Genomic DNA, 25,931 nt, shown 5'->3' with positions numbered 1-25,931 from the left:
GTTAAAAGTATGAAAAAGACAGTTGCTAAGTGTATGAAAGATCTTTTTTACCTTAAGTATTGGCATATTCCACACGCCTTGAGTGAGATTTTTTAGGAATGATTATGACTTGAACTCATTCATGTTTAGGGAGGATGTCAAATTGAGAACCGGTCATATCTACCTACACTAAAAATGACCCTAAAGTAAATTGGTTGAAGAAATTAGATCCCAAAGATTCTTGGTGAATTTTCAAGTCTCATCCGTATATCCATATTCAAAGGAGATGACAGAAGCCAAAATAAATGAATCATAGGCTGACAGGACAACTAGAATAAAATTAGCATCAGTTTCATTAAAAAAGGCTAACTTGAAGATAAATCTTTTGAAGATAAATTTTGATTCCAGCTCTTTAGAGGATCTAAAGTGACCTTGACAGACAGTAGAAGACTCACAACATGGAATTCCTTGAATAAAAGTTTATTGACTTTAAATAAAAATAAATAAATAAAATAGGAAATTTGATACAGAATCTTGGAAGTAGTCCATGCAATTTATATGCCCTACAGTTTAAGATTAACTAACTTCATGGTAAATGTATTTCTGATTCTAGCATCAATGGTTTTGGGAGGACGATGAACTAGATGCTTATTTTCAGCTTGCTCTCATTATTCAGAAGTCTGATTTAAATCACTTTGTAAGTGTGCTCACTCAAAAATATCATGTTTTGAAACAGTGCATTTTTTGTATTAGTTTTGTGGTTATTGGATATTAACATATAACTGGAATATAATCTTTAATGGCCTTAGGCCTTTACATAACACCTAAAATAAATTTAGTCTCATTTACTCTGTCATATGTGCAAACTACTTTCAGCATGGTAAAACTTATTGTCTCACAGAATACGAGTAAGTGTCAAGCCCATACAATTGCACAAATATACATAATATATGAGTGTATAAATGCCAAAGAGAAAAAAATATGAAAATGAGGAAAAGAAAAAACTTGGAGAGAAGGTATAATTTTAAAGGGATCCAATAGATCTAAAAAATATGGTATTTAACAATCAGTCAATTGGTTTCTAGACATAAGCAATTCCATGAGAAAAAATAGTAAGTGCAAAGGCCCTAAGGCAGGAGCTATTTGATGTATTCCAGAGACAATAAGGAAGTCAATGTAGATGAAGTGCAGTAGCAAAGGTGTCATAAATTAGAGGAGGCAAGATCAGAGTTGTAAGAAAAGGGGCAGAAGGGCAAATATGTGGCATCATCTATGTAGCATAAGTGTGGCCTATTCTATGGATTTTGGCTTTGAGACATATTGTTAACTATTTAAGGGTTTGTTCATAGATTAAACATTCAATTTGAGATATTTGTCATGAATAATTCCAAGATTTTTGAAGAATTTTGTCCAAAGTCATGCAAAGGAAGACAGAATATGTGTGTACAGATGAGAAAATGAATTTAAAAAATCAGAAAAGAAAATTAAGTGACATTTTTGGAATGATTAGTAAAGTGACTAGCACAGAAAGGAGCAGAACTATTATACCTGTAGCATAAATAAAAGTGAACATAAACATAAATATGAATAAAATTGATTAGCTCCATTAAAAAGTAACAAATTTAAACAAGCACAAAATATGTCATTTTCAAATAAGACAAAATATTGTATATCTCCACATAAAGTTACGTGGACTCATCTTGAAATCTTTTATCTTTTCATCTTTATTTGAAATTTAGAAATTCTAATGCTAATTCCTACATGTATTTCTTCTTTAGGAAAAGCTCACTGATTTCTATAGGTTACTAGGAACTCTCTCTCTCTCCCTCTCTCTTTCTTTTTTTTTCTATATACACATATAAAATACATACAAATATTTTATTTGTATATGCATGTATCAATAAATTATATGGTTTCATCTTAAAGTATCAAAAAAGCTGCAGTGAATTTTAATAAAATTAGATGTTTACTATTTATTTTATTTTATTTTAAATTGACAATATTTGTATATATTTATGGGGCACAAAGTGATGATTTGATACATGTATGTACAGTGAAATAATCAGCCTAACTAACATGTACATCACTTCACATAGTTATCATTTATTTATAGTCAGGTCATAGAAACCCACTTAAACTATTTTGAAATACACTATAGTATATTCAGTAACTATAAATATAATTTAGTATTATAGTATAGTCAACTATAATTTAACTATATAGTAACCAGAGTTAAATTATTAACTGTAATCACTATGCTGTGCAAACTTAATGCAAGTTTGTTAAATAATTTTTGCTGAAATACCCCCCAAAAACAAAAACAAATATTTAACTACATGGATATTGGGAGTACTAATAAACTCATATCATGTAGAAGACCATAGAATAATTTGTACAAATTGAAAGATGATATGGGAACATGACAATGACATTGCCTTTAATGGTAAACATGATGCAGAATTCAAAAAAGATTATGGAAAAGTTGTATTAGTTTCAGCACAGATGGAAGAATTTGGACATACTGTTTGGTACTGTCATAGGAGATACAAAGTCAGAAGAGGGAAAATAATAAAGACCAGTGAAATTTAGAACATTATACACTTTTTGAATTTTAGGAAAAAAATACTGCCAAAATAAATCAGAAAAAGTGCATTAAAAACCTATTTATATTACTATTTCACAATTACAAAATGGAATAGGTCGATCTGTGCATAAAAATATGTCAAGAAAGTGATTCAATCTACAAAAAGAAAACATGCTAACTTTACATAATTTGTCAGAAAAGCAGCACACTAAAGACAATAGAATTGTATAGTCTGAAAAAAGATATTCACGAAAAAAGAAAAAAGACATTATTCTTTCAAGAAAACTGAAGCAATTCCTGGAGATATTATGGATGAAACAAAGCTTCGTAATGTGTTCTAGATTTAGAAACTGACAGAAGCACTTTGAATTTGACTCAGCCTTATAATATGCTGCAGCTGAAAAACACTGAGTTTTCACAAATGTAAAAATTTGTACTGAATTTTTATTGTATATAATAAAAAGGTTTGGTTAGGAGAAATAAAAAAAAAAACCTCAACAAGTTAACTATAAATTTAGCTAGATCTGAAATTATCAAAATAGGTAAAATCTGTGTAACATTATTATTCATGTTTTTAGACTTCCTATAATTATCTTAAATATGTTAAGAAATGTTGACATCTACACAAGGTATACATTAACATTTCAAATTGGTAAACATGGTATATGTCAAAAAATTATTTGACATGGTCCAGACAAGAGTACATTTGATAACACAAGGCAACAAAATTTATATCATTCATGATAAAGGAAAGGACATGATGGTATATAATTTTCTTGAATATTTTACTTCACCCTAAATGTTTTAAAAATAGGATTTTTGTTTAGTTCTCTGAAACATATTACATAGCTTTTATTTAATCAGCATAGAGAACAGATTTAAGACACAGTACCTAATTAGATGAATTAATTTTAATTCCACATGAATCCTTTCATTTCTTTTTTAATGAAAACTCTACCATAAGGAAAACATAATTAATTAAGTATACTTTGCTCTAAAATTGGTCTATTATTATTTGGTTTTCTAACAATGAAACCAGAAATGTATACAATAAAATACATGAGGTCGGGAGTGGTGGCTCACGCCTGTAATCCCAGCACTTTGGGAGGTTGAGGCAGGCAGATCACCTGACGTTAAGAGTTTGAGAACAGCATGGCCAACATGGTGAAAACACGTCTCTACTAAAAACACAAAAATTATCTGGGCGTGGTAGAGGGAGCCAGTAATCCCAGCTATTAGGGAGGCTGAGGCAGGAGAATTACTTGAACCTGGGTGGGAGGAGGTTCAGTGATCTGAGAAGCTGAGATTGTGCCACTGCACTCCAGCCGGGGTGGCAAAAGTGATACTCGATCTCAGAAAAAAAGAGACAAACAAACAAAACACATGAATGATAGGGAAAAGTGATCAGTACAGTGAATGAAAGAACTGAGGAAAAAATAAAGTGACACCTTATCTGTAGCTTGAATAATCAATTTTCAGGGGAAAAAATGCTCCTTTATAAGATTGATCATAAGACCTAGCCTTGTGAAACTATATTGAATATCAAATATCAAGAAATAGTAGCATTCAGGCAAAGAAAATAAAATTTTCCTCAAAGTCTTTTTTTAGTAGTTTTAGGTGTCAGAGAAGCAGAAAAAAAATTTCCTAAATCAAATAAACAACTACTAGAACTGAGTAAATTTAAACTTTACATAATACAAAGTTAATGTACAAAATTTAATTGAATTTTTATATCCTGGAAATAAATCAAATATGTAAATATCTGGTAAGGGGATTTACAATGACAGTAGTTTTGAGTTTCAATAAACATTGACCCAGAATATTATACATGAGACAAAAGGTCAGTAGAACCAATAGCCAAGATCTTACACCAAATTATATTAAACTGTATTTGCAACATACACCTACTATAGGTTATATATTTATCTGTAACTAGAACACCAAAATGTGTGTATGCTCTGGCTAAGTATAACATTATTTTCTAAAGAACAGGGCTAGCTTTGCCTAGTCATAAATTCACTTCCTTCCCAGAGCATCAAAATATTAAAATAAGCAAGAATTATCAACTTGGCCTTAAAGATCTCTATTAGAATGTTTCTGAAATCAAAATCCTAGAAAATCCAGCCACCAAATTATAGTAAGCTTCACGAAGTTTGGTATTATGGACACCCACACAAAATTGTGTCCTATTTTTCTTGCCCAATCCCCACCTAAGTTTGCTGGCCAGTGTCCCAGAATATCCTCCTGCATATCTCAGATCCTGGTACAATTCCGGCTTCAGGTTGTAGCTATGGATGACCATAAGTTCCAAATACCAAGAATAATAGCAGCTTGGAGATGAGTTTTAGCATCCAGACTCAGATGTCTCTTGGAGTATATGTCATTTAGGATGCTTTATATCATGTAACAAGAAATCAGAAATAACAAGAAATGTTTTAAAATAAGGTAAATTTATTATTTCAATTAACAGGAAGATTAAAAAAGGAAGCAATTTTATGGCTACTTAACTAAAAACTTCATAAAGATCATCAAGAAATCATCAACATCCTCAAGGAACAGTGATATGGTTTGGCTGTGTCCCCACCAAAATCTCATCTTGAATTGTAATCCCCGTAATCTCCAAGTGTCTAGGGAAAGACCTGGTGGGAGGTGATTGGACCATGGAGCCATTTTCCCCCATCCTGTTCTTCTGATAGTGAGTGAGTTCTCATGAAATCTGATGGTTTTATAAGGGGCTCTTCACCCTTCGCTCTTCACTCCTCTCTCCTGCCACCATGTTAAAAAGGTCCTTGCTTCCCCCTTGCCTTCCTCCATGATTAAAGTTTCCTGAGGCCTCCCTAGTTATGCACAACTGTGAGTCAATTAAACCTCTTTCCTTTATAAATTACCCATCTCAGGTAGTATTTTTATAGCAGTGTGAGAATGGACTACTACAGATAGATGATATCAATTATTCTCCTATGCCATTCTTCACATGTTGGCTCTTGCTTAAGTTTGGTCTCTCATGTTTACAAAATGAAAAAAGCAATTTTAATAATTCATTCTTCATATGGGAAAATCTAAAGCCATAGGAGAACATAACATATTCTTTCCACATCTTTTTTTTAGAGAAAACTTTTTTAAGTCTCTCACACTCCAGCAGATTATTTCAACTATTAACAATACCTGTCAAAAATCTACAGAGATATGCAAAATGCCTGTGGGTTATCAATAAATTGAGAGCATAAGGAATATATGTATAATATGCTTTTAAATTAGGATAATAGTAATTTTTCATCCATTGAGATATTTTTAAATATCAAAAGATTGAATGTACTCAAAACAATATTTTAGGCCTTTTGTTATATTGACAAGAGCAAAGAAATTCATTCTTTGCAGTTGACATTTCTAACTCCTGTTGTGAATTCTTGTTTTATAATAGTATTTTAAAAGGACGTCAGTTTTAAGTTATCCTTTGTTGGTTTAATTCAAACTGCTAGGCACTTCAATTTTGTATTTATTTTTCTCTTCTTTTTGTATGACACTTTATGGTGCTATAGATAATATGTTTGGTGCACCCAAATGAAAAAAAAGTTGGTGAATTACTTAGTATAGATATTCCACCTTTCAAAATTAGACTTCATATTAAAACTTTTAAATGAATTTATGTAATGCTGAATTGCTCATTCAAATGTAGTATTCAATTTTATGAATTATATATGTTTGGCTAACATCTAGAAAACTGCTCCAGCCTAGCGGCCCTCAGTGTGAAATTTAAGTGGTACTGTCTACCAATTCACAAGCTTCTTCTCTTAATATTTAAGTACTTCTAAAACTACAGATTTTTAACTCTATTATTTAAGAATAATCAAGAATCTTAATATTAAGATTAAATATTAAGATAATCTCAAGCAGTAATAAGAGATGATAATAGCAAATATTATAAGATTATTACATGCTTACAAGGTAACCTATGTTGTTTTAAATGCTGTGGGTGTCATCTCGAATCATCTTCCCCAAATGTAAGTGTAATGGGTTTATATTTTTATGTTACATTTTTATTTTATTTTCTAAATTTTACTTATATAGATGGTATTACGGATTTCCCCAGAGTCATATAAGGTATTTCTGCTCACTGGAAGGCTTTCCTTTCATCAGTGTCCTTCAGGGATATCCCAGAAAGGGGCTCTAGTGCTTCAGCTGTACACTTTCAGGAGTGCCAGCATGTCACATAGGACCAAGTGTAAACCAGGCTCAAGTCTCCTCTTCCTTTGTCAACTGGTCATCTGAAATTCCTAATGAAGCAATAGGTATGGGCTGGAAGAGAAAACAGTGCAAGAGAGGGAGGGGACATGGGTCAATTTTCTACTTGTACACGCATCCTGCTTCTTCCTTCAGGGCCAGCTTGGGCCCTACCTCATGTATATCGCTTTGATTTGATAATGCGGTGTTGCTATGTATGCTCATATTTATGGCTTGACTCACCAGACCACACCCTATTCACGATGAGCGACTCAGGCTTCCGTCTCCACTGAGGCCCAGCAGCAAGCCAAAAACTGTTTCTCAAATGGAGAGCAGTTTTCTGCATAGGATGACAAGACTTTTCCCCCAAATTCTAAGGTCCTTCACTGTGATTCAACTATTGTGGCCTACCAGAAGCTCTAAACAGTATTAGTCTCTTCCACTAACATTTCAAGTATCACTGGATCTGCTGGATCTTACAATTAAAGTTTTAAAGCATTTTGAATGACAGCCTGAGCCTGTTGCAGAGCCGTCTCTTTGTCTAAGCCTCACTCAAAGTTTGCTTTTAGGGGGTTATGCAATAAATGGAGCAGAGTAAAACACTCAGATGAGGAATATATTGTCTCTAGAGGTCAAAGGGAATTGCTAGGCATTTTTTTCCCTCGTGTGTGTGTGTGAGAGAGAGAGTGTGTGTGTATGTGTGTATGTGTGTTAGGAGGGACCAGAGGCAACAACCTATCATTTGCATTAAAAGGAATATCGCAACGTTGTCCACACTAATGAACCCCAACACATTTTGGTGAAGTAAAAGTCCCCTCAATTTTTGTAGGATTTATTTCTCACCTTCTGACATACAAACTTCATATGAATTTGTCTAGAGGTAGTTGCTATTTTCTGCTTACCAAGTCCAATCAGTATAATACCATCAAAGAAAAGGATCCATGTTAAGTCTTCTGGAAGGGAAAAATGATCAAAGTCTCTACAGACTAAATTATTACAAAGTGCTGTAGAGTTTATATCCCCTTGGGGGGTTGGTCTTGCCACCTTAAAAAACAAGTAAACAAGCAACAACAACAACCAAAAATAAATAAATAACAGCGTCTTGTGGTATTTACCAAGAGATAAAAAGAAAAGAAAAGCATTTGCAAGATGAATAGTTGTATGTCAGTAACTGGGGACATGTTTTCCAGACAACAAATTCCACATCTGGAACAGAAGCTGCCCTTAGAGTCACCTGAGTAAATTCACAATAATTCACTGTCATTCTTCAGGATCAATTTCTTTTCTGCACAGGCCAAATAGGCAAGTTAAATAGGTAAGTTGAAAATATTGTGGGAATAACCACCTCTGCATCTTTCAAGTCCTTAATGCACTAGTTTCTATAATCCATTCAGGAATGTGGTATTGCTTTTCATTTACTGTTTCTTTTCTTTTCTTTTTTTTTTTTTTTTTTCAGGCAGAGATAATTCTAGGAGGTCCCACACAGCATTTCCCACCATAGTAGCCCTATCTACACGTCTGGGAATGAAAGTGGTGCTTCTGCCAGTTGCTGACTATGTTTATTTCAATTATGCATTCTGAAACTGGGAAAATCATCACGTGATGGGTTTGGGGACCTAATCTAAAACTCCATTAATCACCTGACTTTCATAAGCCTTTATTCTGAGTACTGAATCACAGTAATGTCTCCAGGAATTAGTTATCAGTTCAGAACTAGTGTTCGGTAATCAATGAAAAGTCTGATTATTTCCTTTTCCCCAATGCACAGTGGCCCCACTCAATGGCTGTGAGTTAATTTGGAGAGGCTGGGAGAGATTACCACGCTAAATTTGTTTCGAGGACTCAAATCAGTCCTTTGTTCACTAGACCTAGAATTCTGATTAGGCAAACTAGTGAAGAATTCAGTATAGTATCTATATATTTTCTAGGAACAGTATCATCAAACAACCATTGCTACAGGTCTCTCTATAGGTCAAACGATCCTGATTACTCCTTTGGCTCTGATGTCCATCATGGTAACAGCACCCACTACATCTTTGGTGATTAAGTGCCACCATTTGATGCTAACACCCTGGGATTCTATTATTCCCATTACAATTGGGGATTTTATCTCAGTGGGAACCCAGCAATTCTCACTGTAACTTCCCACTTACAAAGGAGATTAGAGACAGAATGCTTCAAAAAATTTGGGAGCTTCTCTCATAAATTTAATACTGACTGCTTTGGTGAAAAGTATGTCCTGGGGACCCCTCCAAAGAGAAGCAAGCCTTAATTGATACATCCACTGTAACATTTCATTTCCCTCAGCCTTTGGTTACATTATTTTATAGAATACAAAGGCAATTTTAATTTTGTAATTTAGAGTTGACCATTTTCTTTGTGTAACTAGAAAGAGATACCTGTGGCTGAGGCTGGGTAATTTATAAAGAAAATAGACTTATTTGGCACAAAGTTCTGTGGGCTGTACAAGAAGCATAGTGTCACCATCTGTTTTGGGTGAGGGTTTCTGGTAGCTTCCCCTCCTGGTGGAAGGTGAAGGGGTGGTGGCATCACAGGACCATATGGTGATAAAGGAAGGAAAAGAGAGAGGAGGGAGGTGGCAAGCTATTTTCAACAACCGGCTCTCGTGGGGGTGGGGACACTTGAGCATGAGTTAATAGAGCAAGAATTCACTAACTACCTCAAGGATGGCACCAAGCCATTCTTGAGGAATTCGCCCCCATGACTTAAATTCCTCACTTTAGGTCCCACCTCCAACTTTGGAAATCAAATTTTAACATCAGATATGGAAGGGATCAAATGTCCAAACAATATCACTCACCTTGTCCCCATGCAACAGACAACAACCCAAATGGTTAGAGCCCTTCTAATTCTCCAACTTACAAAATTTATTAATATGGGGTCCATTATTAGGAACCCATATTAATAAATTTAGGTTGAATCTACTTTAAATTCCTTCCACTTTAATCCCCCATTCTTAAAATCTATTTCTAGATATATTCTCCAGATTCTGTCTGTATAATTTGGCAAAATCATGTAATCCTGTTAGTGTGTAGTATATCTCGTTCTTTGGAGACTGCCTAGACTTGAGTGTAGTTATAGGTCTCAAAGCAAAGAGGTGTGATGGAGTGTGACATGGTTTTGCTCTGTGTCCGCATCCAAATCTCATATAAAATTGGAATCCCCATGTGTCTAGGGAGCGAACTGATGGGAGGTGACTGGATCATGGGGTGGATTCCCCTCCCCTGCACTATCTTCTTATAGTGAGTGAATTCTCATGAGATCTGATGGTTTCTAAGTGTGGCAGTTTCCCCTTTGCTCTCTCTCTCCTGTCACCGTGTAAAACGTGGCTTGTTTTTCCTTTGTCTTCCACCATGATTGTAAATTTCCTGAGGCCTCCCCAGCCATGCAGAACTGTAAGTCAACTAAACCTTTTTTCTTTATAAGTCACCCAGTGTCAGGTAGTTCTTTATAGCAGTTTGAAAACAGACTAATACAGGGTGGGTGCTGAGGAGAATCAGCAGTGCCTTCTAAGGCAACTACCTCAGAAAAGGCCATTAGAGATTTATCAGGCAATCAAGGACTAACTTCCCCTGGCAAGGGTGGAGGGGTTGCATCTGTAGGCAAAAAAGACTTATCAGAATATGAAGGTGCAATAACCCAGACTCATTAGGACCTGCCCTTATGTTTCAATTTCAATTTGTGATATCCTATCCTTCTCAATCAATACACTCGCTTTAACAGAAGACACCCTGCCATGTTGAAAATAGAAATTATATTGTAGTTTAGCCACTAGAGAATTAAATTCCAGGTTTAGTTTTCAGAAATCTTAGCCTTCTAGTTATAGGATATGAGTTTCTGTCAGGGCCGAAATAGCTTCTATGTTATATATGTGGGGGTTGAGCTGGGAATTTTAGTCCCTGATCTCCTTGTTTTCTTTTTCAACTTTGTCCAGCTCAATTAGGAACAACCAGTCTGGCTGGATGTGATGACTCATGCCTGTAATCCCAACATTTTGGGAGGCTGAGGCAGGCAGATCACTTAAGCCCAGGAGTTCAAGACCAAGACCAGCCTGGGCAACATGGTAAAAAACTCTGTCTCAACAAAAATGTAAACAATTATCCAGGCATGGTGTTGCATGCATATAGTCCCAGCTAACTAGGTGGCTGAGGTCGGAGGATCACTTGAGCCTGGGAGGTGGAGGCTGCAGTGTGTTGTGATTGCACCACTGCACTCCACCCTTCCAGCCTGGGTGACAGAGTGAGACGTTGTCAAAAAAAAAAAAAAAGCAGTCAGTTATACTCACTAGTTTCACTGGTTTGACAAAAATTTTCTTAAGGCACCAAATATGTGGCCACCCATCACCTCATAAGTATTTGGCTAAATGTAGCCAATGGATACTTTTAAGAATATTTTGGGTATCGCTATTGCCACAAAACACCATACAAACTTTCTCTTTCACATTAAAATCAGGATCATTAGCGCTTTCAAATCTAATCAGAAAAACCAGTTCTCACAAAGCGCCAATTCAAACCTCATCCTTAACATTTTCTTCATTTAGGACAACCCTCAGCCGGGTGCAGTGACTCACGCCTTTAATCCCAGCACTTTGGGAGGCCGAGGTTTTCAGATCACGAGGTCAGGAGATTGAGACCATCCTGGCCCACATGGTGAAATCCTGTCTCTACTAAAAATACAAAAAAAAAAAAAAAAAAAAAAAGAAAAATTAGCCGACGTGGTGGCAGGCGCCTGTTATCCCAGCTCTCTGGAGGCTGAGGCAGGAGAATCACTTGAACCCAGAAGGCAGAGGTTGCAGTGAGCAGAGACTGTGTCACTGCACTCCAGCCTGGCGACAGAGCGAGACTCCCTCTCAAAAAACAAAAAAACGCACACACACACACACACACAAAACTACTTTCAATACCAAAGTCTGTGTCTGTCAAGGTTCTCTAGGTCTATCAAGAGAAGTATACTAAGGTATTTATTGCAAGAAATGATTACATAATTGTGGGATCTGGGTAGGTGAGTCTAAAATCAATAGGTCATGAGGAAGAGGTTGTTTGATCTTCTGGAAATAGGTCGAAGCTGTTGCCCATAGGCAGAATTTCCTCTTCACTAGGGAAGTCCCAACTCTCCTTTTAAGACCTTTTCACCAATTGAATCGGGTTCATCCAGATTATCTAGGATAGTATTTCTTAAATAAACGGATTATGATTATCTGATTATGGAATGTAATCACATGTACAAAATATACCTTCACAGCAACACCTAAATTAGTATTTGATTGAATAACTGAGAATTTTAGCCTAGACAAGTTGATGCATCAAAATGACTATTACATTAACCAAGAGGAATTGCATGTAATTTGTATTCAGAGGTAATTTTCTTCAGAAAATAAATAATACATATTCTCTGCTGAGAAGTTCAGGTTGTATCCTGTGAAAGATGAAGGGATGACAAAAAAAACTTTAGGCAAGAAAATTGCCAAGATTTGAGCTCATTTTGTAATGATAACTCTGAGCCCTTTGTAGTTAATGCCAAGAGGCTTCTCTAATAAAAAGCCTAAAATATAAACGTTAGAACCATCGGAATAGAAGTTGTAGGAGGTGTAAACCATGGGAATGGGTAATAATCACTCATGAATCACATTTTAATTAAGATTATATTTAAAATCATTTCTTGAGTTCTTAGAATGTGTTTAAAACTATGTTAGGATTTAAAAATGCTAACTTGATAAAAATCCTGTTCTTGACTATAGAAGCTGACAGTGCAGTGGCACTAAACTTGGAAAGAGGAAACTGTGAATATAAAAAACTGAATATAAAGTGATTGAGATATGCACGGAGTAATGCAAGTGCAGCAGAGGGGTGTTGGTGTGCAGGGGACAAGGCAAGTTCCAGAAGCAAGACTAATACATTGAATAAGATAAGAGGGCCTGGGGCAGGAACACTCTTTTTAGGAAAATAGACAAAGTCAAAGAAACTGAAATTCAATATTTAGTTTGAATGCCCAGGGGAACTGAGAAAAACCTAGTAGGGAATAACGTTACAGAAACTAAGAAAGGCCATTTTGAAGAATAAATTAATGGACCACAGTTTTAATAGTGCAGCAAGGTCAAGTAAGACAAGAACTGAAAGGAATTTATTATATTTTAAAAATAAGAGGAAATGGCCAGGTATGGTGGCTTATGCCTGTAATCCTAGTATCTTGGGAGGCTAAGGAAGGTGGATCACAAGGTTAGGAGTTCGAAACCAGCCTGGCCAATATGGTGAAATTCCATCTCTACTAAAAATACAAAAATTAGCTGGGTATGGTGTACGTGACTATAATAACAGCTACTCAAGAGGGCAAAGCAGGAGAATTGCTGGAACCCAGGAGGCAGAGGTTGCAGTGATCCAAGATTGCACCACTGCACTCCAGCCTGGGCAACAGAGTGAGACTCCATCTCAAAAAATGAATGAATGAATGAATACATAAATCAATATATAAATAAATAAATGGTAATTTTTTAAGTGTGAAAACAGTTTTATTAGAAACATAAAGGGTAGAAGTTCTACTATAGTAGGTTGAGGAGTTAATGGGAGATCAGAAAAATGACTAATATTTGCAGACTCTAGAAACTTGGGTTTAAAACAAATTTATATTAGATGGTTAGAGGAGAATGGAGATAAGGGTTGTTTTTTTTTGTTTATGGATGGTAATAGAGCACACTTTCGGCTGGGGAAAATTAATGTAGTGGTTTGGAAGACATTAACAGAGCAATAAATGATCTGTTTTCCAGAACATAAGCGCCAAAAGGAAAAAGACTTTCTATTTGTTTGGTTTGATGTTGTGTCACATGCATAGTAGTTATTCAAAAATACTTGCAGAATGGATTAAACAAATCCTTAAAAGTAAGAGGTCTTCTAAGCTCAAAAGTGACTAATGGGAGAGAATTTTCATAATCACATAAGACAAGCATGATCATCCATATAAGAGAATGTACAAAAAATAATATTTGTAGTATTTATCCATTTGCTATATTCTGACCCACTTCTAATTTAATTTGACCCTATACAATTATTTTATTTAAATATCATTTTCCCACAATCACAAAACCTAAAACAGGTTCAGAGAATTTAACAAACTGGGGAATCCAGAAATTTTTATCAAGGTTGCTCTGATTTTATAATCTTTGTACTAGATGATACATATAATCTATCTGGTATACTCTCTAATATTTTTTCTTTATTCTTTTAGGTGAAAAACATAAAATATATAATTGTTATCAAAGTAAAATCAAATCATAATTGTGTCCACATCTTCTCTGGTTTTAAAGATATAACATATAATCACTCAGGTATATATATTAAATAATATTGAGTATCATGCTTCAGATGTTGATTCATCTGTCACCTCCTCAAAGGAGCTTTCTCTGTTTTTCACACTAGGGTAGGTAATTCTCTTACATCTTCCATAGCACAATTTTGTAAAAGAATTGTCTTAGATGAGAAACTAAGCTTCTCTGCCCTTGTGTCTTAAATCCAGTTTCCTTGAAAATTAAGCCAAGACAAGGCTTAAGTGTAATTGATTTCTTCAGTAGGGCATTTGCAGAACATAGACAGTGATGGAGGCAGAGACTGAGGTGGGGAAAGATGGAAGTCAAATGCACTTGCTAGGGCTTCATTACAATTTGTGGAGAGTTTTAGCTAGTTGCTGCACAAGAGTGCTCTGTCTACCATGTAGCTGTCTTCCAAGAGGCTATACAAAAATACTGTGTCTCCAAATTGTCCACTGTAGGAAATAGAAAAAAAAATCTGGTATTTCCCTTCCTGATCCTGTTGGTAGAGTTTCTCCAGGAGGAGTTCACCACCACCCCAACCATGCCAAAACATACCAGAGAGCATTACCTGGTCACTTCTGCAGCTTGTGGAGAAGCCAGATTTCATGTACTAAGTGCGCAGGTATTTCAAGTATTTAAACCAAAGTCCACACTCAGTTCTTTATGGCCTCAGATGATGTAATTAAGTGGACTTGCACAGTGACCTTCATTGCTTATTCAGTGAAGAGACAGACAGAGAGAGAGAGAGAGAGCTCACAGGAGATAAGTGAGGTCCAGTGAAACCAAGGAAAGGAAGAACATATGCAGAAAACAATTTGCATCACTTGTTTCAAAAGCAGCTCTACTGTGTATTTCTCTGGGCAGAGAAAATAGGAGGGAGGGGGCGGATGAACAGACATATTCTTTTTTCTGCAAAAGGAAGTATGCTACCAGCTTCCAGAAAACAAAAGCAATTAGCAGATGCAATTACTATGTGAGGTATTATTTATAAATTTAGTGATAACTTTTCATGCTTCCTCATTAAAAAATAAGAAATGGATCTGAGGGGATGTAAAGATTATAAAGAAAAACCTTTATTCTAAAATAATTTTCCTTCACAGAAACATTATTCTAAATTATTAGAATACTATAAGGAGAGAACAAATTAAAATTTTCTCTTTTGATGATGAGCTCAGTTCTAACCTATCTTCTTCAATGTTCTCTGGACAAAAACCTTAGAAAGCAGTGCAGCCGAGTCATAATTCATGAGAGAATATTAGTTATGCATTTGCCCTCAAGCATATTTATCTCGAAGGTAAGAATCCTGAGACTATAGGAACATTTTGTCCTGTTAATGAAATGAAAGAATCAGGATAATAAGAAATGAATATCATATCTTTACTTTTAATTGCACTAAATAAGTCTTTCTAAAGTTTTTGCTCTTGTTCTATATAAACAAACCTTAAAACAATGCATTTTCATGCTTCTAGCTAACTTAAGAATTACCTGCACAAGATGGCTCTCCACACTTTTCTCATGTAGCAGACTCTGTGCTTTCTGATTTGAGGGAAGAGTTATGGGAAACAGAGACATGACAGCTGTCAGGTCCTTTGTCCAAATTTAATCAGGAATCAGCCAGAGAGGAATGTCCTAATCCATCAACACCTGCTTGGGATAAGCAGTAAACCCACTAGAGACAGAGCCAAATATAGTGATTTAATTAATTGAAAGGTGTTGGCAATTCATCAACATGTGGTGCTTCTGAGCAATTTCCAGTACCAACTAATGTAGAGCAGAATTTGTGCATAAGTGTCCCAAAGCTTTTTAATTTGTTATAATTTTTAAAATACCAGTTAATTTGAAAATATTTCAAAATACCAAGAAAAGATACAAAAGAATGTCACCTTGACTTTTTTTGTTTTAAATTGATATTTGCTATTTTTTATAAACTTTTAGATGGTAAAATTTTATAAATATTCATAATCTAATGCAGAGTTATACTTCTGTATGAGTGACATTTTTACACAGCTAACCATGGTGCTGATTAAATTGATGTGTGGGTGTTCTAAGACAAGGCTATATTTGTCACTCTTGTTCTGAAATGCATATGTAATAGCCTAAAGACAATTATTTCACAATTAAATTACAAATCAAAGTCATCCTTTAGTCTTCTTTATTTTTTCTTGTATAGTAATTTGGCCTGAGTCATGTTAGATCAATCCACAATATTTCTCGCATCTCTTCCCTTGTTTCTGTACCCAGCAGCTATTCAAATCATTATTTAATGATTTCTTTCTCACACAAATCAACATATTAATCTCCCTCCTTTTCCCTGACCCTTGATCATTCTACACTCAGTCTAGCCAGTCTAGATTTTGTTATTTGGTTACTTTTTTCCAAATCTGTCTTCCCTAGTTTCAATAGACTAAAAATGCGTACCTTAATTCCACATCTTTTTTTTTTTTTTTTTTTTTTTTTTTTTTGAGGAGGAGTTTTGCTCTCGTTGCCCAGGCTGGAGTGCAACAACCTGATTTTGGCTCACCGCAACATCCACCTCCCGGGTTCAAGCAATTCTCTTGACTCAGCCTCCTGAGTAGCTGGGATTACAGGCATGTGCCACCATGCCTAGCTACTTTTGTATTTTTTAGTAGAGACTGGGTTTCTCCATATTGGTCAGGCTGGTCTTGAACTCCCGACCTCAGGTGATTTGCCCGCCTTGGCCTCCCAAAGTGCTAGGATTACAGGTGTGAGCCACTGCACTGGGCCTCCAATTTCATATTTTTTTTAAAGACTATTCATATTTAAAAATTAATTTAAAATACTTTCTTCTGCAAAAATGCTTTTCTTTTTTTTTTTTTTTTTTTTTTTTTTTGAGACGGAGTCTCCCTCTGTTGCCCAGGCTGGAGGGCAGTGGCGCACCTTGGCTCACTGCACCTCCGCCTCCCGGGTTCAAGTGTTTCTCCTGCCTCAGTCTCCCAAGTAGCTAGGACTACAGGCGGGCACCACCATGCCCCAAAAATGCTTTCTTAATCCAATCAAACAGAATTGGCTGTCTTTGTTTTTTTTTTTTTTTTTGAATTCTACATGGCAATATGGTCTTCCCTATGGTTTGTAGTTTCCATTTTTGTTTGTTTCATATATTTGTGTTTTCTATTGAAGGGGTGTGTGGGGATTTTAAATATATGTGCTTAATTGCATGACTTTCCATTACAAAGTCCTTTAAGACAAAAATTGTTTTGCTCTTTTAGCCTTTTGTTCTTATTTTTTTTTCTTTTTTGCTATTCAGCTTTAATTTTCTACAACCTAGCACTATCTATTGAACTATTTTATTAAATTATAAAACTCTTTAGGGCATATGCTTGCAAATTCAATTTAATTAAATTGACACAGTCTTTAAAATCCCTAAATATTGATCTCCAGGTTTGAAAACTATCTTTCTCTAAATAATATTTATGCCAGAATTTTGGGCAGCCAATTCATAGTCATGCTATCTTCAAATATCCTCACCTCATCAGCAAAATCTTTTGGTCTTCCAAATTTAGCTACTTATTTAAAAACTACATAATGTCTTTTTATCTTTTTTTCCCTTTTTCTACGTAAGTTTACATAATGTCTTTTTTCTTTTTTCTAATAGATTTTTATCTATTTAAAAGCTCTGATTTTGGCCAGGTGTGGTGGTTCATGCCTGCTATCCCAGCACTTTGGGAGGCCAAGGTGGGCAGATGATGAGGTCAGGAGTTCGAAGTCAGCCTGACCAACATGGTGAAACCCTGTCTCTACTAAAAATACAAAAATTAGCTGGGCTTGGTGGCACATGCCTGTAATCCCAGCTACTCAGGAGGCTAAGGCAGGACTCCTTTATTTCTTTGAAGAATAGACTTCCGTCCTTGTCAAATTCAGTTATTATTTACCTCATTTTCTTATCTCTGCCTTCCCTACCATCTCTTCCAGTGGCTTGCTTTCTTGAATATTCTCTGCTTTTCCTTCCCTATTGTCAGACTTTCCACACTCATTAACTCATTCCTGTAAATGTAAAAATACACTTATTTTTTTCAAATAAATTATTATTTTTAGAAAAATTTAAGATTTAAGAAAAACTGAGAAGATAGTACAGAGGGTCCCATACACCTGGCACTCAGTGTCTTTTGTTTTTAACATAGCTGGTTAGTATGGCAGGTGTGTTACTGTTAATAAACCAATGTTGGTAAATTAGTATTAATAAAAGTTTATATTTTGTTCCAATTTTCTTAATTTGTACGTAAAACACCTTTTCAGTTCCAAGATCCTACTCAGGATATCATGTTACATTTCAGCATGAGGTCTCCTTAGGCGTCACTTGTCTGTGACATTTTCTCAGACTTTTATTATTTTGATGATGCTGACCAAGAAACAATGGTAAATTAGTTTATAAACTGCAGCTAGATTATAATTTGTCTTTTTTCTCATTATTAAACCAGAGTTATAGATTATAGGGAGAAAGACAACAAAAATAAAGTGCCATATCCATTATAGAATATCAAGGGTGTACACTGTCAACATGAATTATAACTGTTGATGTTGACCTGATACCTAGCTGAAGTAATAGTTGTCAGCTTTCTCCTCTGAAAAGTTACTTGCCCTCTTTCTCTACCTTTTCTGTGAGTCCAACATCTATGTGAATATTTGTTATTATTCTGTACATATTTTTCTCCTCCCCGAAGAGCTCCCCCATTTACTTATTCAATCATTTATTTATATCAGGATGGACCGATAGATATTTATTCTATACTTTGATTTCTAATCTGATACTACTTTATTTATTTTGATATTCAAATTTTCCATCATTGCTTATCAGGAGGTCATTCAGGTCCTAACTCCCTTTGCTGTCCGTAACCCATCAATGTGCTGTAGTCGTTACCTCCTTCTGCCTTTTCGTTCTTTACCTCCTCTCCCTCCTCCTTCTACTTCCTCTCTCTCTCAGCATTTTCTTACTTTGGCCACAAGATCTTCCATGCTCATCTTGTGTATTTCCCACCCTAATTATAGAATCAGTCATTTCTCTAAGAAGCTTTGCTTCTGTTTATTGGAGAATGGTATGATAAACCAAGATACGGGCACTGGGTGCACTAGTTACTAGTGAGGTGTCATTGATTCTGAAATATCTCAGCTGACAGAGAATGAACATATACGTGTCTAGGCTAACCACATATCTATAAACATATCTGTGGGCATCTATGTACATCTCTGTTAAGCTAAGTAGGAGTTCATATGATGTCTTTAACTCTATCCCATGACCACAAGGGCAATTCTGGACTCCTCTTCCTTATCTGTAAATTCCCACTACAACTGGCTGGCTCCCGACATTCATGATATATTTACTAAATTGTTCAATTCCAGTATACATGTATTGCAGTATCAGAATTTGTAATCCAGATCCTTGCAGGAAATACCTTTTATTAACTAGAGTACAGTGACTATGAACAGTTTTATTTTTTACCTTTACTTTTATAGATCCATCACATTTTTACTCATTTTGGTGAGCATCCTTTCCTCCCTAAGCCCCTTTAGTGAAGTTGCTTCATACATTCCTAATTAGGTTAAATTCTTTTGTCATATTGTGGATTTCATCCTGGAATTCCACTCTCCTACAAAATGACCCCATACAATTTACATATTTGAAGGTTCACTCTTCTATGCCTTTGGAGAAATGTACAGTGTCATGCATCCACAATTAAAGTATCATGCAGAATAGTTTTATATCTCCCCCCAAATCCCTATTCTTTATATATGAAACCCTCCGTTTTCCTCACACAGCACTGCAAAACACTAATCTTTTGCTGTCTGCATGGTCTGCTATTTTCTTTCTATCTTTTTTACTTTTTTTCTTGGTTTTTTTTGAGACGGAGTCTCGCTCTGTCACCCAGGCTGTAGTGCAGTGGTGCGGTCTCGATTCACTGCAGCCTCCACCTCAAATGATTCTCCTGCCTTAGCCTCCAGAATAGTTGGGATTACAGGCACCCACCGGGCTAATTTTTGTATTTTTAGTAGAGACGGGGTTTCACCATGTTGGCCAGGATGATCTTGATCTCCTGACCTGTGATCCCCCCGCCTTGGCCTCCCAAAGTGCTGGGATTAAAGGCTGGAGCCACTGCACCCGGCCGGTTTTCCGTTTTCATAATATCTTTTTTTTTTTTTTTTTTTGGAGATGGAGTCTCGTTCTGTTGCCCAGGCTGGAGTGCAGTGGCACTATCTCGGCTCACTGCAAGCTCCGCCCTCCAGGTTCACACCATTCTCCTGCCTCAGCCTCCCGAGTAGCTGGGACTACAGGTGCCCGCCACCACGCCCGGCTAACTTTTTTGTATTTTTAGTAGAGACGGGGTTTCACCGTGTTAGCCAGGATGGTCTCGATCTCCTGACCTAGTGATCTGCTGGCCTCAGCCTCCCAAAGTGCTGGGATTACAGGCGTGAGCCACTGCACCCAGCCTAATGTCTTTTATTAGAACCATACATCATAGAGCATTTCAGACTACCTTCTTCACTAAGCAATGTTTAAGATTCATCTATGTCTTTCTGTGGCTTTATAACTCTAGTTTTTATGGTTGAACTACATTCCCTGGTATGGATGTACCATAGTTTGTTTATCCATACACATATTGAAGGACATCTTGGCTGTTTTTCATTTGGGACAATTATTAATAAACTTTTCCTAAACACTGCCCAGGTTTCTCTGTGAACCTAAGTTTTCCAAACAGTTTGATAAATACCTACAAGTGCAATTGCTTGTTCTAAATAAGATTATATTTTGCTTTGTAAGACATTGGCTAACTGTCTTCCAAGTGGTTGTGTGATTTTGTATTCTCAACAGCAAGAAATGAGAATTTATATTGTTCTTCAGTAATTAGCATTGGCAGTTTTTTGAAACTTATTTATTCTAATAGGTTGTAATGGTATCTAATTGCGGTTTAACTTTAAATTGCCTAATGGCAGATGATGTTAAACATCTTTTTATATTTTTATTTGCCATTTGTATAAGTTATTTGATAATATCTAGAGATATTTTGTCTACTTTATTGAGTTATTTGTTTCCTAATTATTAAGTATAGGAGTTTTCTGTCTATTTTGGTTACAGACTGTTTATCAGTTATTTGATTTGTAAAGAGTTTCTCTCAGGCCGAGGCTTGTGTTTCCAACTCTAAACATTCCTTTTGCGAAGTAGAAGTTTTTACTTTTATTAAAATTCAACTTACCAATTTTTCTTTTCTGGGTATTTTTGCTATTGTGTCTAAAAATTCATCACTAAATCCAAGCTCACTTAGATTGAGGGAGGAGACCACCCCTCATATTGTCATAGGCCCAATTTCTGCCTCCAAAGAAAGAAGAAGTAAAAACTAAAAGGCAGAAATGGAATCCACAGGCAGATAGCCCGGCACTGCACCCTGGGCCTGGTAGTTAAAAATCAACCCCTGACCTAACTGCTTGTGTTATCTATAGATTTTAGACATTGTATGGAAAAGCGTTGTGAAAATCCCTGTCCTGTTCCGTTCCCATCTAATTACCAGTCCATGCAGCCCCCAGTCATTACCCCCTGCTTGCTCAATTGATCACGACCCTTTCAAGTGGACCCCCTTAGAGTTGTAAGCCTTAAAAGGGACAAGAATTGCTCACTCAGGGAGCATGGTTTTTGGAGACGTGAGTCTGCCGATACTCCCAGGTGAATAAAGCCCTTTCCTTCTACAACTTGGTGTCTCAGGGGTTCTTGTCTGTGGCTCGTCCTGCTACATTTTGCTCCTATGTTTTCTTCTAGAAGCTTTAAGGTGTCATGTGTTACCTTCAGATCTAAGATCCATTTTAAGTTAATTTTTTATCATATGATTGCCTGTGTATAGGAAAATAATTTACATTAGTATATCAACCTTGTATCCTGCTACCTTGATTTATTAGTTCCAAATGTTTTATTTTCCATTTTTACTTATTATATTGACTATCACATTGTCTTTGAACAAAGACAGCTTTATTGCTTCCTTTACAATCTGTCTACTATTTATTTCCTTTTCTTATTATATTGTACAAGTTCAGTTGTCTAGCACAACACTGAATAGAAAGGGTGAAATAAAACACCCTTGCCTTTTTCTCAGTCCTAGATGAAAAGCATTTCTACTATTAAGTATAATACTAGCTGTAGGTTCTTTCTAAAGTTGAGGAAGCTACCCGGTATTGCTGGTTTATGAGGGCTTTTATCATGAATGGGTACTAGGTTATGTAAAAGGCTCTTTCTGCATCCATTGATATGACAATATTTTTATTCTTCTTAGGCTCTTGATATGGTGAATTATATTAACAGATTTTTGAATAAGGAATCTGTCTTACATACCTGGGACAAATCCCACTTGATTGTGGTGCATAATTCTTTTTATACATTTTTTAAATTCAATTTGCTAACATTTTGTTGAGCAACTGTGGATCTGTATTCCTGAGAATTATCAGTCTGAAATTTTCTTCGCTTACAATGTCTTTATCTGATTTTGGTAGTCGAATAATTGTGACCTCTAAAATGACTTGGAAAATATGACTTATTCTTCTATAATCTAGAATAAATTGTTAGAAAATGTAACTTTTTTCTTAAATTGTTCATAGAATTCACCAGTGAAGCCATTCGAACCTGGTGCTTTTATTATTTTTTGAAATGTTATTAGTTGTAGGTTAAATATCTTGAGTGAACATATTTATTCAGATTATCTATTTCTCCTTGTGGGAGTTTTGGGAGTTTGTGCTTTTCAAATAATTGGTATATTTAATATATAACATTTATGAGCATAGAATTATTCATAGTACTCATTTATTATACTTTTAATGTCATTAGTGAGGTGTACATTGAAGGAGTCTGTCTCATTTGTGATATTGGTAATTTGTAGCTGCTCTCTCTCTCTTTAATCCTTTGTCAGACTGGTTAAAGGTTTATCAAATTTGTCTACCTTTTCATAGAACTTGCCTTTCGTTGTGTTAATTTTTTGTCCTTGTTTTTAATTTATTGTTCTCTGCTCTAATTTGTATCATTTTTTTCTTTCTGTTTGCTATAAGCTTAAATTGTTATGTTTTCACTAGCGTTTTGAAAGTGAAATAAATTGCTACATTATTGAGTTAAGAAATTTTTTTCTAATATAGGCATTTAATGAAATGGATTTCTCTCTAGGCACTGTTTTCTCTGCATCCCACAAAGTTCGATAAGTTAGATTTTTATTCTTACTTATTTCCAACTTTAAAATATTTCTTGTGAGAATTTTTCCTGGACTTCTGCATTACTTAGAAGTATGATGCTTAGTCTCCAGTTATTTGTGGATTTTCCTGCTGTATTTATATTACTGATTCCTGGTTTAATTCATTATGGTCTGTGTACATTGTATAATTTTATAGTTTTAAATTTGTTAAGGTGTGCTTTATGGCCCAGAATGTGATCTATCTTGGTGAATGTTTTATGTTAGCTTGAGAAGAATATGTATTCTGTTGTTGTTCCATGAAGTATTCTATAAATGCCAATACAATTACGTTAATTGATAGTCAATACTCATTTTCTGCCCACTTGTTCTATTAATTACTGAAAAAGAGATGTTGAAATCTCTAACTATACAGGTCAATTAGTCCATTTTTTTCTTGCACTTTTTTTTTCAAATTATGTCCATCACTTCTATCAGTTGATGCCCTGTTGTTAGATGCATATATTGTAGATTGCTAGGTCTTCTTGGAAAATTGATCACATTATGATTATGTCACTATTTCTTTATTCCTGATGACTGTTCTTGATCTGAGGTCCACTTTGTCTGAAATTAATGGAGCAACTACTGCTTTTTAAATTAGTCATCATATTATGATATCTTTCTATATCCCTTTTCTCCTTTCCTAAAAAAATCCTTATAGTTAAAGTGGGTTTTACAGACAACATACAATTAAGTCTAAATTTCATCCACTCTGGGAAACTTTCTAATTAGTTTCTTTAACTTATTTACACTTAATGTACTTAAATAAATATGAGATACATAGCTAGGTATGTATACAGAAATAGAGATAGATATGAATAGATAGATAGATAGATACATCAACCATATTTGTAAGGTTACATATAATTCTGTTTTTCTTCTCTCTTAGCATATTAAGTATATTGCTTTATAAAGATAATTTCAGGAATTTCAATATTTTAAACTATTCTGTATTCCTTTAAATAACACTCTACTGCTTTACTTATAGTATATATAACACAATATTACATCTATGTAACCGAGTATGTCCATTTTCTATTTCCCATCCTTTGTGACATTGCTGTCATCCACTTACTGTGCTATAATCATCCAGAATATCATTGTTATTATTATTAGTTTAAATATTTATCTTTTAGTCAGTTAACAATAATTTTAAATATTTTTTAAATTTATTCCTCCTCTGATGTTCTTTCTTTACGTAGATACTAGAATTTTACTAATATCAAATCTTTTCTGGCTGAGGAAAATTCTTTAATAGTTCTTGCAGCACAGGTCTTTTGCTGATGAATTCCCCCAATTTCAGTTTTCTGAGAAAGTTTTTATTTCTACTTCACTTTTGAATAATAATTTTAGTAGTTAGAGAATTCTAGGTTGACTTTTAAAAAATGTTTAACATATTAAATATTGTAGTTTTCTTTTTTCTAGCTTGCAAATTTTCTGTCATGAAGCCGGAGATTTCAAATTTCTCTAGTGTCTTTTTGTTTCCACTCTTAACTTCTCTAAGTTTTCCTTTCAAGAGTTCGTGTCTTGAGGCCCTTTCGTCTATAATCCACTATTATTATGCTAGAGCCTTGTTAGTGTCGTGCTAATGTGTGATGAATGGTGAAAGAACATGCCTGTTAAATCTGTCTTTCAATGGGTTTATGCTTCTTGTCTGTAACCTTCACAAGTGCTTCTTCTTGTAACTTTCTCTTCATTCCCACCTCAGATGAGGCAAAAAGTATATATATCTCCTACATACAGATAGCAGCATGGTAAATTTTAGTATAGTACATTAGAACGTATGATTCTAACTTTTGAAAGTAGAGTGTTACTATCTATAGTAACTACCATCTGCAGTCGGATGGTAGTTGGGGTAGGAGTCACCTTAAAGATTTCTTTAATGTTATGCCTGACTACGAATTATGGTAATAAGCTGGGTCCTCAGTAGAGACCATTGGTTAAATTACATAAATGTGACCTCTACTTATAACCAGGAATTTCTTGTAGTGTGATGACCTGGTTTGAAGGTCAAGGATATCACATTTTCTTACCTAGTCTTAGAAGTCATGGAGCATCCCTTCAACCATATTATGTTTCTAATAATTGGGTGACTAACTCAATCCTATATTTAGTAGGAAGGAAATTAGATTCTAACTCTTAAAAGAAGTATCAAATAATTTGTGTATTTATTTTAAATGCTCCATACATACTTTACACTCCATTTTGTGTATATATTAGCTCAGAACATCTAAATTAACCCAATAATGTCCTCTAGAATCTTCTATTTCCTATCTATTGCACGAGCCTATCAATGTTCCCCAAATTCTTTTATGTTCCCTCATGCTCTGTTGTAACACAAAACGGATCACTGATTAGTCATACACTTAATATGAATAGTTCACATTTGTTTATAGATTTCTTCTCCGTTTGTTAATGACCTTTTTTTGTTTGTGCTTAAATCTAAGGGCAAATACGGATTTCCTGTACTTCTATATTCCCAAAGAATTGCTGATTTAATGTAATTTTATTTTAATACTTCACTTCATTGTCTCTTGGCTGCTTAGCTTTCTTTTCTACTTCAAATTTCAGCTCTGTATTCACCAGGATATCCCTCAAAAGAAAATTGTAAATCAGG

At 35.1% G+C, this 25,931-nt stretch overlaps 1 long non-coding RNA gene across 1 annotated transcript in view; it reads right to left on the bottom strand.

Moving 5' to 3' along the window:
* Positions 1-6,578: 6,578 nt before the first annotated feature.
* LOC129464794 (uncharacterized) overlaps positions 6,579-25,931 on the bottom strand; it is a 55,548-nt gene continuing 36,195 nt past the window's right edge. The window contains exons 4-5 of the long non-coding RNA XR_008651749.1: positions 15,591-15,774; positions 6,579-6,859 (exon numbers count right to left, since the gene is read on the bottom strand). This is a non-coding gene — a long non-coding RNA (uncharacterized lncRNA). The remainder of the gene's footprint in view (positions 6,860-15,590; positions 15,775-25,931) is intronic.

Source organism: Symphalangus syndactylus, chromosome 16, assembly GCF_028878055.3.
Source record: "Symphalangus syndactylus isolate Jambi chromosome 16, NHGRI_mSymSyn1-v2.1_pri, whole genome shotgun sequence".
Taxonomy (NCBI): domain Eukaryota; kingdom Metazoa; phylum Chordata; class Mammalia; order Primates; family Hylobatidae; genus Symphalangus; species Symphalangus syndactylus.
Note: the sequence above shows the minus strand (reverse complement) of the source record. Positions and strands in the feature narration are given on the sequence as shown.